The sequence below is a fragment of the Cynocephalus volans genome, chromosome 7 (assembly GCF_027409185.1).
Source record: "Cynocephalus volans isolate mCynVol1 chromosome 7, mCynVol1.pri, whole genome shotgun sequence".
NCBI classification, from domain to species: domain Eukaryota; kingdom Metazoa; phylum Chordata; class Mammalia; order Dermoptera; family Cynocephalidae; genus Cynocephalus; species Cynocephalus volans.
Genome location: NC_084466.1, coordinates 45,062,931 through 45,078,254, shown reverse-complemented (window position 1 = coordinate 45,078,254; position 15,324 = coordinate 45,062,931). Strand labels below are relative to the sequence as shown.

Below are 15,324 nucleotides of genomic sequence, written 5' to 3'. Positions count from 1 at the left end.
TTGGAATTTTGATGGGGATTGCATTGAATTTGTATATCACTTTGGGTAGTATGGACATTTTCACTATGTTGATTCTTCCAATCCAAGAGCATGGGATATCTTATGCCTGCAATGTATTTTCTGAAAACTTTGCAACAATGACAGAAAGATAATTTTTCCACCTGTGTTTCTTTAGTGACAGTATATGTGTGTTATTTCGTGTCCTTTCTCTGGAACATCATGAATCTCCCTTAAAATGTTCATAAGAAGTTCATCCATCCTGTCCCTATGATTCAGCACTACTATCACAGCCCCACAAATTAGTAGGGGATATAAGCCTGAGATGATGTTATGGGAACGAAATTTCCATGGTAAATAAGGACTTTCTTAGCATACAAGTTAGTGACATGTGTGCCAGAGGTATATTCATCACCTGATCTCCTCCATACTTCTATGCTTTCACCAAAATGGTGTTTTTACAATCACATCCCCTAATAACCAAGCACATGTCCTTTTACCTGCATAGGGGATGGATGCACCTTGAAGGAGGGGCATATACTATTGAATATTTATTTCTTTTAAATATAAACTTCATAAACTTTTTTTCCTTTTAAAGCCCATATATTTAAATATAAGAAATTTGGCAGTTTCTATATAGACATTCAACATCTTAAATCTTTATCCTCTTCACTTTAAAATAATTTAATAGTATTCTAGTCTTTTTATTTTTTTCTTTAAGCTTCTATTTTTCAAGAATTTAATCATGCCAAATAAGTCTTTCTAGCCTAGATGCTAAATTCTCCACATCTGTCTTAAATTCTAAGATCTCTGAGTGTTAACAATATTTTATAGCAAAGTCTTTGAAGAGGTCAGAGGCTATTGAGAGACATGTGCTTTACCATTAGTTCACAACGTATCTTTAACTTTTGAAGTTCAAAGGACTCCCTTGCCTTGGAGCAAAGCAGTATTATTCCATTGGTACATTCGGTTTACTGAAATCCCTTAAAAATAAATGAGCAGTCAAGATTTTTTTTCACTTTATTGATTAGCAATAAGTGTGTAAGGGAATGGGGGAGGAGGAGATAAGAAAAAAAGGATGTTAAGAAATCAGAAAGCAGTCTGTGAAAAAGCAGCTGCTCTATTTACACTTTGCAGAAATTTCTGCTGTTAAAAGTACCAACTTTTGGACGTAACCAGGGAACAAATATAAACCTTTATTCCTGTTGTCCTATTGATTCCCTAATATAAAACATATATTACATATCAGAAGTTTAAACAAATTTCTTCATTTCGGGTTGTATGTTCATCTTTCTTTCTCTCTCTCTCTTTATCTGTAACCATCCAATTCCAACTAGATAAGTAATTTCAGATGAGATAGTATTATTTGATAGAGAAAAGAAATGTAGCAAACATGAAAGCTTCACAGATCATCTTGCCCTGTAGTTATTTCTCAGGAAATATGATTCACACACTGAAGGTACAGAACCTTCTCCTCCAAACTCATAGAATACTGATACTATCTACCTTATCCATAGTGGTAGCCCAACAGCCTCAAAGAGGTGACAAACCAAACAAACAAAAAAACACAGTCATTAACTCAATCATTAAGCTGTTAGCTTGAACACAACAACCCAAGAAACATCACACTATCAAAGTCCTGGCATGACTAGAATGCAGGGAATCTTTCTCTCAATCAAATTAATTAATGCTCCTTTAAAGTCGTATTTTTACTAGGATGAAAAGCACAATTAAATTACTAAAGAGACCCCTATCTTGTCTCAAAATTTAAAAATGGAAAATTCATTCAGTTTTTAGTTTTTTAGAGATTATATTTATGAGGCTGTGCCCTTAATTAACTAGCTCTATAAACCTGAAAATAATAGGATAATTACTTCCAAACTTGCTATAGATTTTGCTTTGTTTATTTTTCCTAGAAATCAAATTTGATCCTCATAAACTTTGCTTAAAATATTTCATGGTCTTCTTCGGGTACAGATAAAATATCCAAATTCCACAGTATGACATGCAAGGTTGCATGAGGCCTATATTTTATTTTTCCAAATCCATTTTTTGGCATGTCTGCACATGACACCATTGGCTCCAGACACTTGGACTGACCTATTTATATTAAGACTACAAACACTCGTACATACTTTCCCTTCAAGGAATTTTGGAATTTTGTTCTTCTTTTTTATTTTTTGTTTTGAAGTCTTTGTTGCCCTGCCACCTTCAAGCTACAAATGTCCATGAGGACAGAGTGTGCCAAGTTTTTCTGGATGTTGCCAGAGCTCTCTATTGTCTTCTCTTTTAATAATTCTCACATGTTGAAGTCATTTGTTTACATGTCTGCCTCCCTGATTAGCTAACAGCTCCTCACACATCTATTGATTTTTGTTTCAGTGCTTAGAAGAATGTCTGGCTTAGAGTAGACACTTAATGCCTCATGAGGCCCTTCCTATCCTCTCTCCTATTTCCTCTGATATCAGCTTTATACATCTACATAATCACTGCATAGTTGTATTTAATATTTATAGTAATTACTGGTGAAAATGAGCTTTGTGCTCAGTGCTCTGAATATCAGATACTTGGTAAAATCTTCTCGAAACAAAGACATTCATTTATGGCTCCATCAATGTCACTTCCTGAATATGTGGGCTTGAGAATTCATGATTTTTATGAAAAACAACAGAGGGCTCTCATGCTAGTTTATGCATTTAAAAGAAAATATGAACAAAACTTGTTCTTGCTCAAATCACTAACTAGACATCCAGACATTAACTATATTTAATTTAGCAGAAAACTTTCTGTTTGCAGGACACTTAGAATCCTATTTTACCATGGTTAACATTTTCTTGTTGGTGCAGTAAATAGGTACTCTGACTGTTTCTTTGGTTGGCATTTCCTCATGTTAATTTTGGTTAAGGCTTATATTTAAGCAAGAAGGGTCTTTAAAATGATAACACTTAACAAACACTTCAGCTTAAAACACAGTTTGAGGGTAAAATTTAGGTTAGGTAGATTAATTAGGTTTACTCAATATCTTATAAAAACTATCTGAGTTTTCTAATCAGTCTTTAAACACTCTTAGGAACAGAGAGTCTGCATATGTTTTCAGCACAAAAATTTTTTGAGTGAAGATTTATTGAAGAAATTTGGTATAACACTGTTTCTGGTAAAATAATATAAATTAATCAAAGTGTGATGAAGTAATTTTTTCTTGCAACCTGATTGTGAAGGCATTCCTAAAATAGGAATTTCAAAATTATTTCGAGAAAGTACAGTATAAGAACAAACTATATAATCCACGAAGAAGGCACATGTGGGGAATACATTCTGGTGGCTTTGTCACTTAATTGCTGATTGCTTTATAATCCTTTGTCTTTAAGGAAATACACCCCTAGTAATAAAAAAAAAAAAAAAGCTGGCTTTGTTATAACCTAAAGAAGCACAAAGCCATTTGAATGCAATGGATTTTCAAATTTAAAAAATTTACAAACATCCACAGCTTAGATTTTTTCGGCCCGCTGTTATTTTAGGTCCTCAGTCTATTGCAGAGTAGACTGGATTACAAAGATGCATGGAAATCAAGCTGTACACCAATTATTTAATGTTATGCAAATGAAAGATTAACACAGTCAAGGTTTCCAGAGTAAAAAATTTCCTTTCCAAACAATGCCAATGTCTAAAGCAAACTAACAATACATGTCTTCAGTGGCCTCTGTTTTGGGCAAGGGATGGGAAGCAGAATCTTTTTCCCTCTTAACCTTCATCTATATGAGTGAGCCCACTGTCCATACGACCTCAGACTAACAAAAGATACTCAGATATGAGCATTTACAGTGATGCTGCTTCTATGCCTTATGGTCTGCGGAAAGGCTGCTACCTTTGTCCCAAGATCCAGCTTGCTGGTGAGCATAGTTAACACCAGTCTGTAGCCCACATCTTACAGAAAATTAACATGAGGTGGTGTGGGAAGCTCCTGTCAGTGCCACCATACTTGATCTGAAAAGACACGAAAAAATTCAAATTCCAAAGCTGTCAGCTTGCGAACTGTGAGCAGAGAGAAAAGACTCACTTTAAGAATGTAAACAAGGACAGTGAAGGTCTTGCTATCTTAAGATATCAGCACGCGAGAAGCTCTCTGGCAGCTGGAACGCACCGAGGCAGTGGCAAACCCCAGTGCCCCGCTGCGAGACTGAGCCTACCTTGGAGACTCACGGCTCTGTCTCTTTGCAGCTAAGTACTTTACCTGTGATTGCGATGGCAGATTCTTCAAAAGAGTGAGACAGAGGCCTGTCTCTTTAGAAGCAACAGCTGTCTCTCTGAAAGAAGCAGTTTGGCATTTCCAGGGGAAAGGTCATTTCTTTACACCTCTGAAGAGGACAGATAACAATAACAGAAAGAATATCAGGCATGAAAAGCTACATTTTCCTAGACCCCTAAAGGAAATCATAACACAGCTGCAAAGCTGCTACTATGAGCCAGTGTACTAATTTATCCCACTTCAGTGCATTGATGTTCCTCTTCTGTGAACTGGCACCCCAGCTAGAAAAAGAAATGTTTACTGAGACTTGCTGAATTTTATTTACAGGTCTAGTGGGCTCCCTCTAAGTTGCAAAGAAGAGATACCTCTCGTGTTGGTGAGATATGGGGTGGTGTGAAAATCACCCAAATGTACTAGAGAGATAGCACTCTTGTGACCTAAGAAAGGATAATACCGAGTTAAGTGCAGCACTTTGAGTTCATCGAGCATAAATATCAGTGCCGAGGCAATCACATGGAGGGCCCTTGGGATACTGGGGTGATAAATCAGAACTTGGAAGGAAGCCTCCAAAATTACCCTGATTGCAGTGCCTAAGAAACAACTGATTGAGCCCTCTATTAGAAACTTTTCCCATCAGAAAATAGAGAAATATTTTGTCACGCATTATCCAAAAGAGCTGCATTGTTACAGACATTCCTATTCAATTATTTATATATCCTCTTTCTGGTAAATCTCATCTGATTCTCTTTCCTTTCTAAATGTCATGAGTTTTACTCTCACAAAGTCACTGATGTTAACATTTGAAGGGGGTGAAGGTTGTACTTAAGTTTAATAGATTTTATATTTAATAATGTAGTCAATAAAGTCTGCCCACTTAATCAGTCAAAGGCTATTCCACTCTGGACATTAAATACCTCCAATGGGCTATGTTGTTTCCATTATATACAATTCACCCATTACTTTCAACTCTTAGAAAAATATTTTAATATTCCAGAGCTTTCCATATCTATAAATAAATAAAATAGCACTGCTTTTAAATAAATGAAATAGTGCTGACGTTATACTTTATACACTATCATTAACAAAACCACAGAATAAGAAAAGAAATTCAAATCTGTATGAGAGTTGAAGGATTTAGAGCACTTGTGGGGAAAAAAAAAAAACAATTGTTGTAAATGTTTATCTCTCCTTTTTCTCCTGCAAGCCTCATTTTATTAAAGAAGGACTGCTGCAAAAGCTAGAACAAAATGAGAACTCTATAGGAAATCATGGACTGTAACATTCTCTTTCACTGTTTGTTTTGCATTCAACTTTTCAACAATATGCCATCACTAGTCATAGCAATATTACTCTCAACAGTATTAGCAGCATGACTCTATTGCCTTTACATTAGCTTTGTATCCATTTAAATAATATGTTCTCAAACCTCAATTACTAATACCTACCAATCTTTAGAGAAAGGGATTGTGCATGCCTAAGCTTTTTTTTTCCTCATAAACTTGTGGGTGTTCTATTAGCTCAAAAGGGGGTACATACAAGAAGGATCACTGCTGAAAAACTTTGACTTAAGCCAGAAAAGCATCTATGCAGTAGCATGTGATGCTGGTGAGTAGGTGTAAGATTGTAAAGCATACTATCTATGTCTAGCAATTTTGAGAATAAAGAAACTTCTTTTGTTAACTGAACACATATTTTCCTGTTATAAAGAAATGGAGAAGACTTGAATTCGCTGTATCATTCTTTGTCATGAAACTCCCATGTTCTTCTGCTGCACCCAAATGGCTGTTAAATGCAAATCTCTTACTTGAATTTAATATTAACAGGTGCCTTTTACTTTTGTAGTTTTCATTATAGCAGTGTTGATTTTTTTTATTAACTGTTTTAAAATATCTAAAATGTAAACTGCTAAGGAAAAGAAGGCTATTTTTGATTTTACTAAGTAATTAAATTTCAGTTGAGGGTTCCCTTTTCAAAAAACCTATTAGGATGCCCCAGACTAGATTGATTCATTCGTATTCAGTATATCCTCCCTGCCTATAGTTTTCATTTCATTTGTCACTCTGAATTATAATGATCTTCCCATATGTTTCCTCTCCCAACTACTCTGTAAATCCCTTAAGTCAGGAATTTTTAGTATAAAAGATGGAATAATTTGCTAACAGAAATTATTACTATGCCACGTAACAGGAGCAATCTAGATTCACGATATGAGCAAATCTCCATCAGGAAAGAGTCCCCTATGATTCTCATCATTGCTGTGTACAGGATTTTCAATTAATATGTATTTGCTACTTACTCCACATTTTTCATTCTCAAGCACACCTGTGTGGGGAAAAAAACACAGTTTTTCCTCTGCTCTCACAGCATAATCAGCAACAAAGAAGACAGACTTCAGTGACCGAATGTGCAGGGATTTCTCTCCACTGGCAAGCAAGCCAGTAACTCTTCAGCAGATACTAGTGGGGAAGATATCCTCCAACTCAATTCTGACACTATTTACCTGGAGATAGTGTCAGATTCCACAGGTTGAGAGCTCAGTCCCTTAGACTGCCTCCCCACTTCTGATGCCAATCACAAGCTACAGGTTGTTTTACCTGTGCTTCTGACCACCTGACCACAACTTCCTTGGGTTAGATTAATTTTCTGAGCGGCCCATAGAACTCAGGGAAACAATTACTTTTGTTAACCAATTTGTTACAAAGGATATTACAAAGGATATAGATGAAGAGATGTACAGGACAAGGTATGTGGATAGGGGCCCAGAACATCCATGCCCTCCCTGAGAGCACCATTCTCCAAGAACCTCCATGTGTTCAGCTACTGGAAGCTCTCCAAACCCTGTGCTCTTGGGTTTTTCTGGAAGCTTCATTATGTAGTCATGACCAAAACATGTTCAACATTGTATAAATGTGATCAGACAAAAATGGCATGATCTAATATCAACAGACTAGCTGGGGAAACCCAACAAGAACTGTTTGTTCAGGTTCTTCTTGACCTTTCTGTGCAGCAATTTTTTCTCTTGGGCATGGGGCAGTGCCTCTCCTGAAACAGGGATCTTATGACCTACAATCAGCCAAGGGAGGTCAGAGGGTTTCCTGACTTAGGGAGAAAAAGGAGCAGGTGACAGGAGGGCAGGAGAAAAACGAGCCAGGATCCGTGGGCGAAAACCAAAATATAAATATCATAATGTCACAACACCCCAGGAGAAAGAATGATTGTGAGCAAGAACATTTTGGGAAATAATTATAAAAGAAAAACTCAGTATTGACAAATTCATTATACATTTTTGGACATTTGGGAAATTAGAACTTTTTGTTTGTTTTTAGCAATCCACCACAAGAGTGATAGAAACTCTTATCTATAGTTCATTTCAGTTGTCTTGACAGTGAGATGTTAAGAGTCACATTTTCAAATACACAATATGCTATTGCTTTAAAAGTAGTATCATTCAAATATGTAAATATTGCTTTCTAGAGGCTAATTTAGAGGTACCATAGGACTTGAGTGAGGTTAGAAAACAAACAAAAAACAAGGTCTGAATACAACCTGCTTTAATTTTAATTCTGGCTCTGTCCTCTATGGTTATAACACCTGAAGAAAGTTACTTAATCTCTCTAGGCTTCAGTTTGCTCATCTATAAAATGTTGATAATAACAGTAACCACCTCAGAATTTGATTTTGAGGATGAGTTGAGATAATGCACAAATAAAACACTTAGTCTACTGCCTAGTGAATGATCATTGAGGCAGATATCAGGAAATCAGTTTATTGAGTTTCGATTGTCCAAATAAAACTTATGGTTAAACACATTCTGAAAGTGGCTTACTGGTATAACACCAACATTTTTTAAAAAATGCCACCACATGAACTAAGTGACATGCAAAATTTCTTGGGAAATTTTGGCACTAAAAGACATTATAGGAAAGCATGATACAAAAATACTGTATAGGATTATAGGAAATTAGAGTGCCAGCATTCTGCATGGCATTTCTCATTTTCTTGGTCACAATGGCAACATTTCTGAGTTTCTTCAGTCGTTGAGCTATTCATTTCCTGAAATTCAGTCCATGCACCCCTCACCACTCAAAAAGGGGGAGTAGAAAGACATAAAAAACAGATATTAGGTGATTTGAAACAAAACAAACTTCATTCTAAAATCTATGTAGGTTCCTTTTTTTGTTCTAGTTGTCGTACTTGAAGTCATTTAATAAAGAATGTGACTATGGATGATTTACTCTCAATATCTCATATCTACCAAAGCATATTTTAAAATTTATTTTGGAATTTAGAACATTTCTTTCTGTTATATTTTATTCTATCCAAAATGTGTGAGCAAAGTCATTTCCTCTCAAGTCAACTCTGCCCACTTTTCCAGTCCCCCACATTTCTCATGCAATTCTCTCTTGCCTAATAATCACAAAGCTCCTTTAGCGTTTTGTAGGTGGCTGGTCTGTCCTGCTTGTTTGTGTTTCAGAAGTTAAACTGAGAAGTATTAATCAGATCCGAGAGTGTTTTATTTTGTATGTTGTTTTAAAAATGCAAATAAGCTTGAAAGCTGACCAATTGCTTCGAAAGGACCGAAAAAGAACAGTTGCTGAGCAAAAGTGCTAAGGGAGAAAACCCAACACATGTTCTCAATCATTTTGCCATGTGGGAAACTGGAGGAAAAACAAGAGTTACAGAACAAGGACAAGTACAAAGGAAAGGATTAGGCCAAGATCGTAAAAGCAAATCCTTCTGATTGAGTTTTGCAAATATATTAAAATTAAAAGTATGCGTTCCTAAAATAGAATCTTCATATTTTTGTGATTCGTTTTTAGTTTTATTCTTTTCTTGAAAAAAAAATTGTCTAATTGTCTAAATATTTTGTAAAAATGGTAAAAAACTTTAAAATGAATTTTTAAATATGTTTAAAATAATTTATGCTTAAGCACATTATGAGCACATTAAAATTCATTAAGACCATTATGGTCATTATTGGATATTTCAGGTATGCGGACACATTTGTCTCATATGAGAATGCTAGTAACATATTAATAGGCCATTCAATCCCAGAATGGTATATTCTATTATCTTTGTATGTAGTCAAATTGTTCTTTACAATTTTAAACATGTCTTTACATCTTGTCAGCGCAAGTTGAAATGATTTTTATTACCAAAATGAGTCAATAATTTTATTTGAATAAGTAGGAACTTTGAAAAAAATTATATCATTTGATACATATCAGCTTTTTTTTTTTTTAACAAGGTTAGTTTTAATTCTTTCACTTTTCCGTAAATCTGAAGCATTAGACAACACATATTAGATCATTTTCAGGGGTCTCTGCTAAGGCACATCACAAAATATTTTCCTTCTCATTTAGTGACCCCTGATGAATACTGCAGGGTGGGATGTGGAATGTATTGGAAATGTCCATTTCTTTCTCAATATGTTATTGTAAAGCTTCATTTCAGTGTGGCAGAGATCATTTTCACTTTTTGCTTCCTTGAAGTTACTTCTCAAGTAAAATCTTGAATTATGGCAGCTGTACCAGAACTGATATGTAGCAACCTTAAGTAGCCAAAGTCTTTTGAAAAGATAAGGATACTTCAAAAAGTTCATGGAAAAATGGCATTTAAAATATAATACAAATCTTTCCATGAGCTTTTTGAAGGCCCCTGGTGTACCCTTTGAAGTGTATGGCCTTATCTGTTTTCGAAACTGATTTGAACCAGAAATATATGCTATGCAAAATTAAAGGCTATGCCTAAGTATTGTTGTTTCAAGTTTATTAGATTACTACAAATTTTTACTTAAAAGTGGCCCTTTTACTAGGAGAAATAAGAATGAAAAGGCAGGAATAAATGTGTGCATGTAGTATTTGTTAAATGAGAACTCCTTAGTCATTTTCTACACATATCACCCTTTGGGAGAAATATAGAATCTTGGTGGGGGGAGCTTGCTCCCATGTATGTGGATACAATCACTTCATATTAGAGAGATATATTAAATTTGTGGCATTTTTGAAATCCAGCAAGTCCAAGGCAAAACACAATTATTCTAAGGCAATGGATATTATTGCTGGAAATCTAAACACTACATCTGGGTGGTTTTCAAACTGCTTATGTTAATGAACAAATCAGTTTCATGAACTGTATTTTTCTGTATTTAAATTAACATTTAACAGAGCTGGCTATCTATCTCAGTTTTGTTTTTTGAGCCTTTTCTTCTAGAATTCAGACAGAAAGATCAAACCAAAGGATAAATGATCATTTTCTTGCCAGTGGTTATTTCAGATCCTTAGGATCCATTGCAAAGTGTTACTTGTGGTTGGTCTTCATTTAAGTTAAAATCCCGTTAAACTATTTCCCAGTTTCTACTGAAGCACATACCTAATGATTGTTAATGTTCTCTCTGGTGATGTTTATGAATGCAGAACAAGGGAACAATTTGTCTCAATAAGAGAGACTAAGACTGTAGAATGATGTTTGGGTATCTAAATATTTAAAATATCTAATTGCTTATCTCTAAGTAATATTTCCTCCCTTAACAGGCTGCAGAGTGCAAAGCTGAGTTACTGAATACCATATGATTGAATATTTTCATATGCACAATAAAATGTAAAAGACAAAGCAGGAGTATGTATGTTTGATGAGAATAGCTACAAAAAAATTGCTTAGTAACAGAATGTGCTGAATAATTGAAAGTTGAAGAGGAAATAATTTATTAAGCCACGCTATTGAAAAATACATCCAAAATGTATTAACCTGGAATGAATATCAAGCTATCATCTTTCTTTGACAACTTGAGGTTTGCTATTGACAAAAAGTAATCATTTCAAAAATTATTAATAATGTAAATCCATATGTGAGTCAAGTCTAAAACAGTGAGATTAATATTTTCTGGCTCTATAAGTATTGTCAATGTTTTTTTTTAAAAAAATAAATACTAGTTTTTATTCTTTATTCATTATATTTTAGTTTTCCTTTTAAAATCAAGTATAAAAAGCGTGCTGTTCTTTTTGTGAATTGATGAACAAATAAATGTGAATTTCAATTAATTTGATTCTGATTAATTAAAAGTTTATTATATGTATTCATATAATTGACAGATTGCTAAAATATATATTATTTAAATAATAAATTAGCTAAAATTAAAATCTCTCTCTAAATAGGTTTCCTAGACTGATTTGCTGTCATAATATAAATGCCAAAATGTAATGAGTGATTCAAACTTCACTGATATAATATGACATCTGACAGTTAATAATGGGTTCCTGAAACTCCTGCTAAAATGTAATATGCAATACAAATTTAGCATGGCTAAATTCAATACTAGTCTATGAAGATAACAGTACAACTGGGCAAATTAGGCAATTTTACCATGACAAAATACTATAATTAGTTTTATAATTACATTATTTACATGGTGAATTTTGATAACACTGACTAACTCATTTTCAATTCATCATCAAATTTTTTATAGAAGATAATATACAATTAAAATGGAATACTAGAATCATTTATAATTACTGGCTGTGGTTTTCATACTCTCTTGTAGATGTATTTACACAAGTATGTGTATACCAATATACCTTCCTTTTACATATTTTTAACGAATTTTTGAGTTTGAGTAATACTAAGCACGGTCAAGGAAAAAAAAATATTAAGAACTGTGGGAACAGAAATGTGGTGAGTGTTCTGTAGAAGATATTTGTGCTATTTCTCTGTCATGGTGTGAGGATAAAACATCTCAGAGTAAATAAGGACCAAAGATGGATACTGAACATGAGAAATTGGCTTGTAACATAAACTTGCTCTTAAACACAATGATTAAGTGACATACAATATAAAAGTACAGAAGAAGTTGACTGAATTCTAATCGGTAAATTCTGTTCAATTCAAGGGTAAGCTCGGAAAAATAAGTTACATGTCTGATTTAGTGAACGGATATTTATCACATGCTTACCATTTGCTGGACACCTTTCTAGGAATTGTAGGGCTTAAAAACACGAGAAAATATGGTTCTCTCTGAAGAACTTATAAACTAACATGGTAAGTATACACTTAAAAGGTATATTAAAGGCCTATATATAATAAGGTAATATAAGGAAATGCATTATACTGTGGGAGAATAAAATGCATGATTAAATAGGTCCGGCTAAACTGAGTTTGCACTGAATTTTAGATTCAATCAAACCACAAAGGATTTTTATTTATGAGTTTGCTTGATGAAAATAACCACAGATTTTGTGCCTTTTCTAGGTCTGACCTGCAATTGTCAGTCATGGTTCAAGGCCGCCTATCGGAAGATGTCTTTCATCACAGTTCTTGGTCTCTTACTGAAGATGGAACATTTGAAGAGGTAGTTTTAAGATAACAAAAATAAAGCTGAGTTTAACAATTAACCATAGTAACAATAATGGGTTTTAATAGTGCCCTCGGACTAACAGAGCCTTCATCATCATCGTCATAAGTAACATTGACTGAAGGCCTACAATGGGCCAGATGCTTCATACATTATTGTTTTATTTTCACAACCAGTCTAGGGAAGGAGATTGAAGCATCCTTCTCTCTTTTTAAAGAGAGGACAAGTAAATGACCTAAGGTTTTACTGCTAGAAAGCAAGAGAGATGGGATTTGAACACAGATTTCTCGGTCTGTCGAGACCAGAATTTTCCATTTCTATCCTGTCTGCTTTCTATCTTTCTTACCCATATGCTGTGCTCTAAATGAAATATTTTGAATGATGATATTATTGAAGCAGAAAACTGAGGATTTATTCTGTATACCTGAATGTTTAATTTTTACACAAGAACTTTTATTAACTTGACTGATATTTTGTTGCTGGTCAGATATTTGTTTAAGCCACTTAAATCTGAAAAAAACTTCTGACACCCCCGTCCCCCACCACACACACACAAACATTCCCTGTCACCCTTGTCTACTTCGTTCACTACTGTTTCCCTAGTAACCAGAGACTGGAGATAGACTAGAGACCCCAAAATTTCTTTGGATAGAAGGAGGAAAGAGGTGGGAAGTCAAGGTTGGGTCTGTTGAGAGTAATTGTCCATTTAGCACACAATTCTTTTTGATTCCTCTTCGCACAAGGAGGAATTGTGCACAGAAGGTAAGAATAACAAAATATCCATGATGGTCTACGGCTATTTGTCATTCTGCACTCATTGCTTCACAACTGGATTTTTCTAAGTCTGTTAATTCATCTTTCTGAATTAGGGTGAGATATACTTTAATCCTTCTGCTCATACTGCAGCCAGGTAGTCTTCTATTATACACCTATGCCCATGCCACTATCAGCTTAATTTTCTTATTTATTTATATTTGTCATATGAGGCATATCTTGATCTGCCCTTGTACAATTTTCCAGACCTACTTCCTGACATGCATACAAAAATCAAACCAATTTTCTAGCCAATATTATCTCATTTCTTTTTTCTTTCTACATTGCTTATTCCCTTTGTCTGACATATTTTCCCTTACATTCACTTCATGGCAAACTTCTTTGCATACTTCCGGACACAAGTTAAAATGTATCTACATTTAATGCCTACTCCAAACTACCAATCAGAATGGCAATTCTTTTTACACATTTCTCAAGGATATTTGTAAACCTGCATTTTAACCATTCTTAACATGCCTGTGTACTACTAGACTTTGAACTCCTGTAGAACTGTCTTTAATAGTGCTAGATACTGACGATTCTCCATAAAGGACATATGACCAAGTATAGAAGTATGAGTGAGACAGATCTGAGGACAATGTCAAAAATACTGAGGTTGCTGATATCTTTGACTTCAAGAGGATGAAATATGGCTTTCATTATGTGTCACAACTCATTCATTACCAGATTTGGACAAGTATTAGTAAGTCATGTATGTTCATTGAGTTAGTAATCCAATTCATGGAGAAACTTAAGATTCGACTTTTTTTTTCTCTAGAATTTTGTTATGCCCTTTTCAATGTGAGTTTTGATGAATGAAGCTGAAATAATTTTACCATATCTGACTGTAGCCATGTCTTCAGCATGTATCTAGCATAAATATAATGCTTGGAAAAACTTTAAGCACACAGTCATTCTTCATAAAACAGTATAGCTCTAGGAAAAACATGGCATGGCAAATTTAAAAGTCCATAAAATCATGAAAAAGAGTTTAATAAAATTTACAAAAAAGTTTTTAAAATCAAATCTTTTATCTGTATTTATCTTATTAAAATACTATTTTTCATTTTCTTTATATTACATTGCTTAGTGAGGCCAATTGAAATGCATACATGAAAAGCATTGATATTTTAACAGACCTGTGGATCAAATTCTGAGGGATTGACTTGCAAGTCTTTAAAATAAAATAGATATGTTCGAATATATTTGGCCAATTCAATCTCTTCTACTCCACTCTCAAGTTGTAACCTACTCAAAGAGTGTACTATTATGAAATCAGAAAATTTTTGAACAACAATCCCTGCAAACCTTGAAATTAAGTGGTTTAAGGGATGATGACAACATACAAACTAAATATAGAGATGTATCATTCCATTTATTTATGGATGATTATAGGAAAAAGACAGCTCCTCATTTTTAAATTTATGAAGCTAAAACATTCGTTCTAACATCTAACTTCTTAATGTATATATAGATACATTTTTAAAGTTACCTGTAAATATTATAAAGCATTTCTTTTTTGTTGTTGTTAATTCTGATGAACATTATCTTGACAAGTTAGGGAAAAAAATAAACCCACCTCAACCTGTGTCTGAATAGAATTTTTTCTTTTGGTAAGCAGCACTTATGCATCAGTCTACTTTGTTGATTTATGTTATAATTGCCTGCTATGAAATGTCAGCATAGTATCTATAAAAACCTTAAAAAATAAAAATTAAGTTGTGGGGAATGACATTTTTTATATACTTAAAATATGCATTTTTATGTACTTAAAATGTGCATTACACTTAAAATAAACTACTTTCTCTCACGACTTCATTCTACATTTTAAGTGTAAAATCTTAAGCATTCAAAATGGAAGAAATAATGAACATCAAATAGTCCAATTTATCTTTTAATATAAGAAAAGCAGTTTCAAGGG

The 15,324-nt window shown here is 34.0% G+C and overlaps 1 protein-coding gene across 4 annotated transcripts in view; it reads right to left on the bottom strand.

The window, feature by feature from the left end:
- PCDH9 (protocadherin 9) overlaps positions 1-15,324 on the bottom strand; it is an 873,028-nt gene that overhangs the window by 513,433 nt on the left and 344,271 nt on the right. The window lies entirely within an intron of this gene.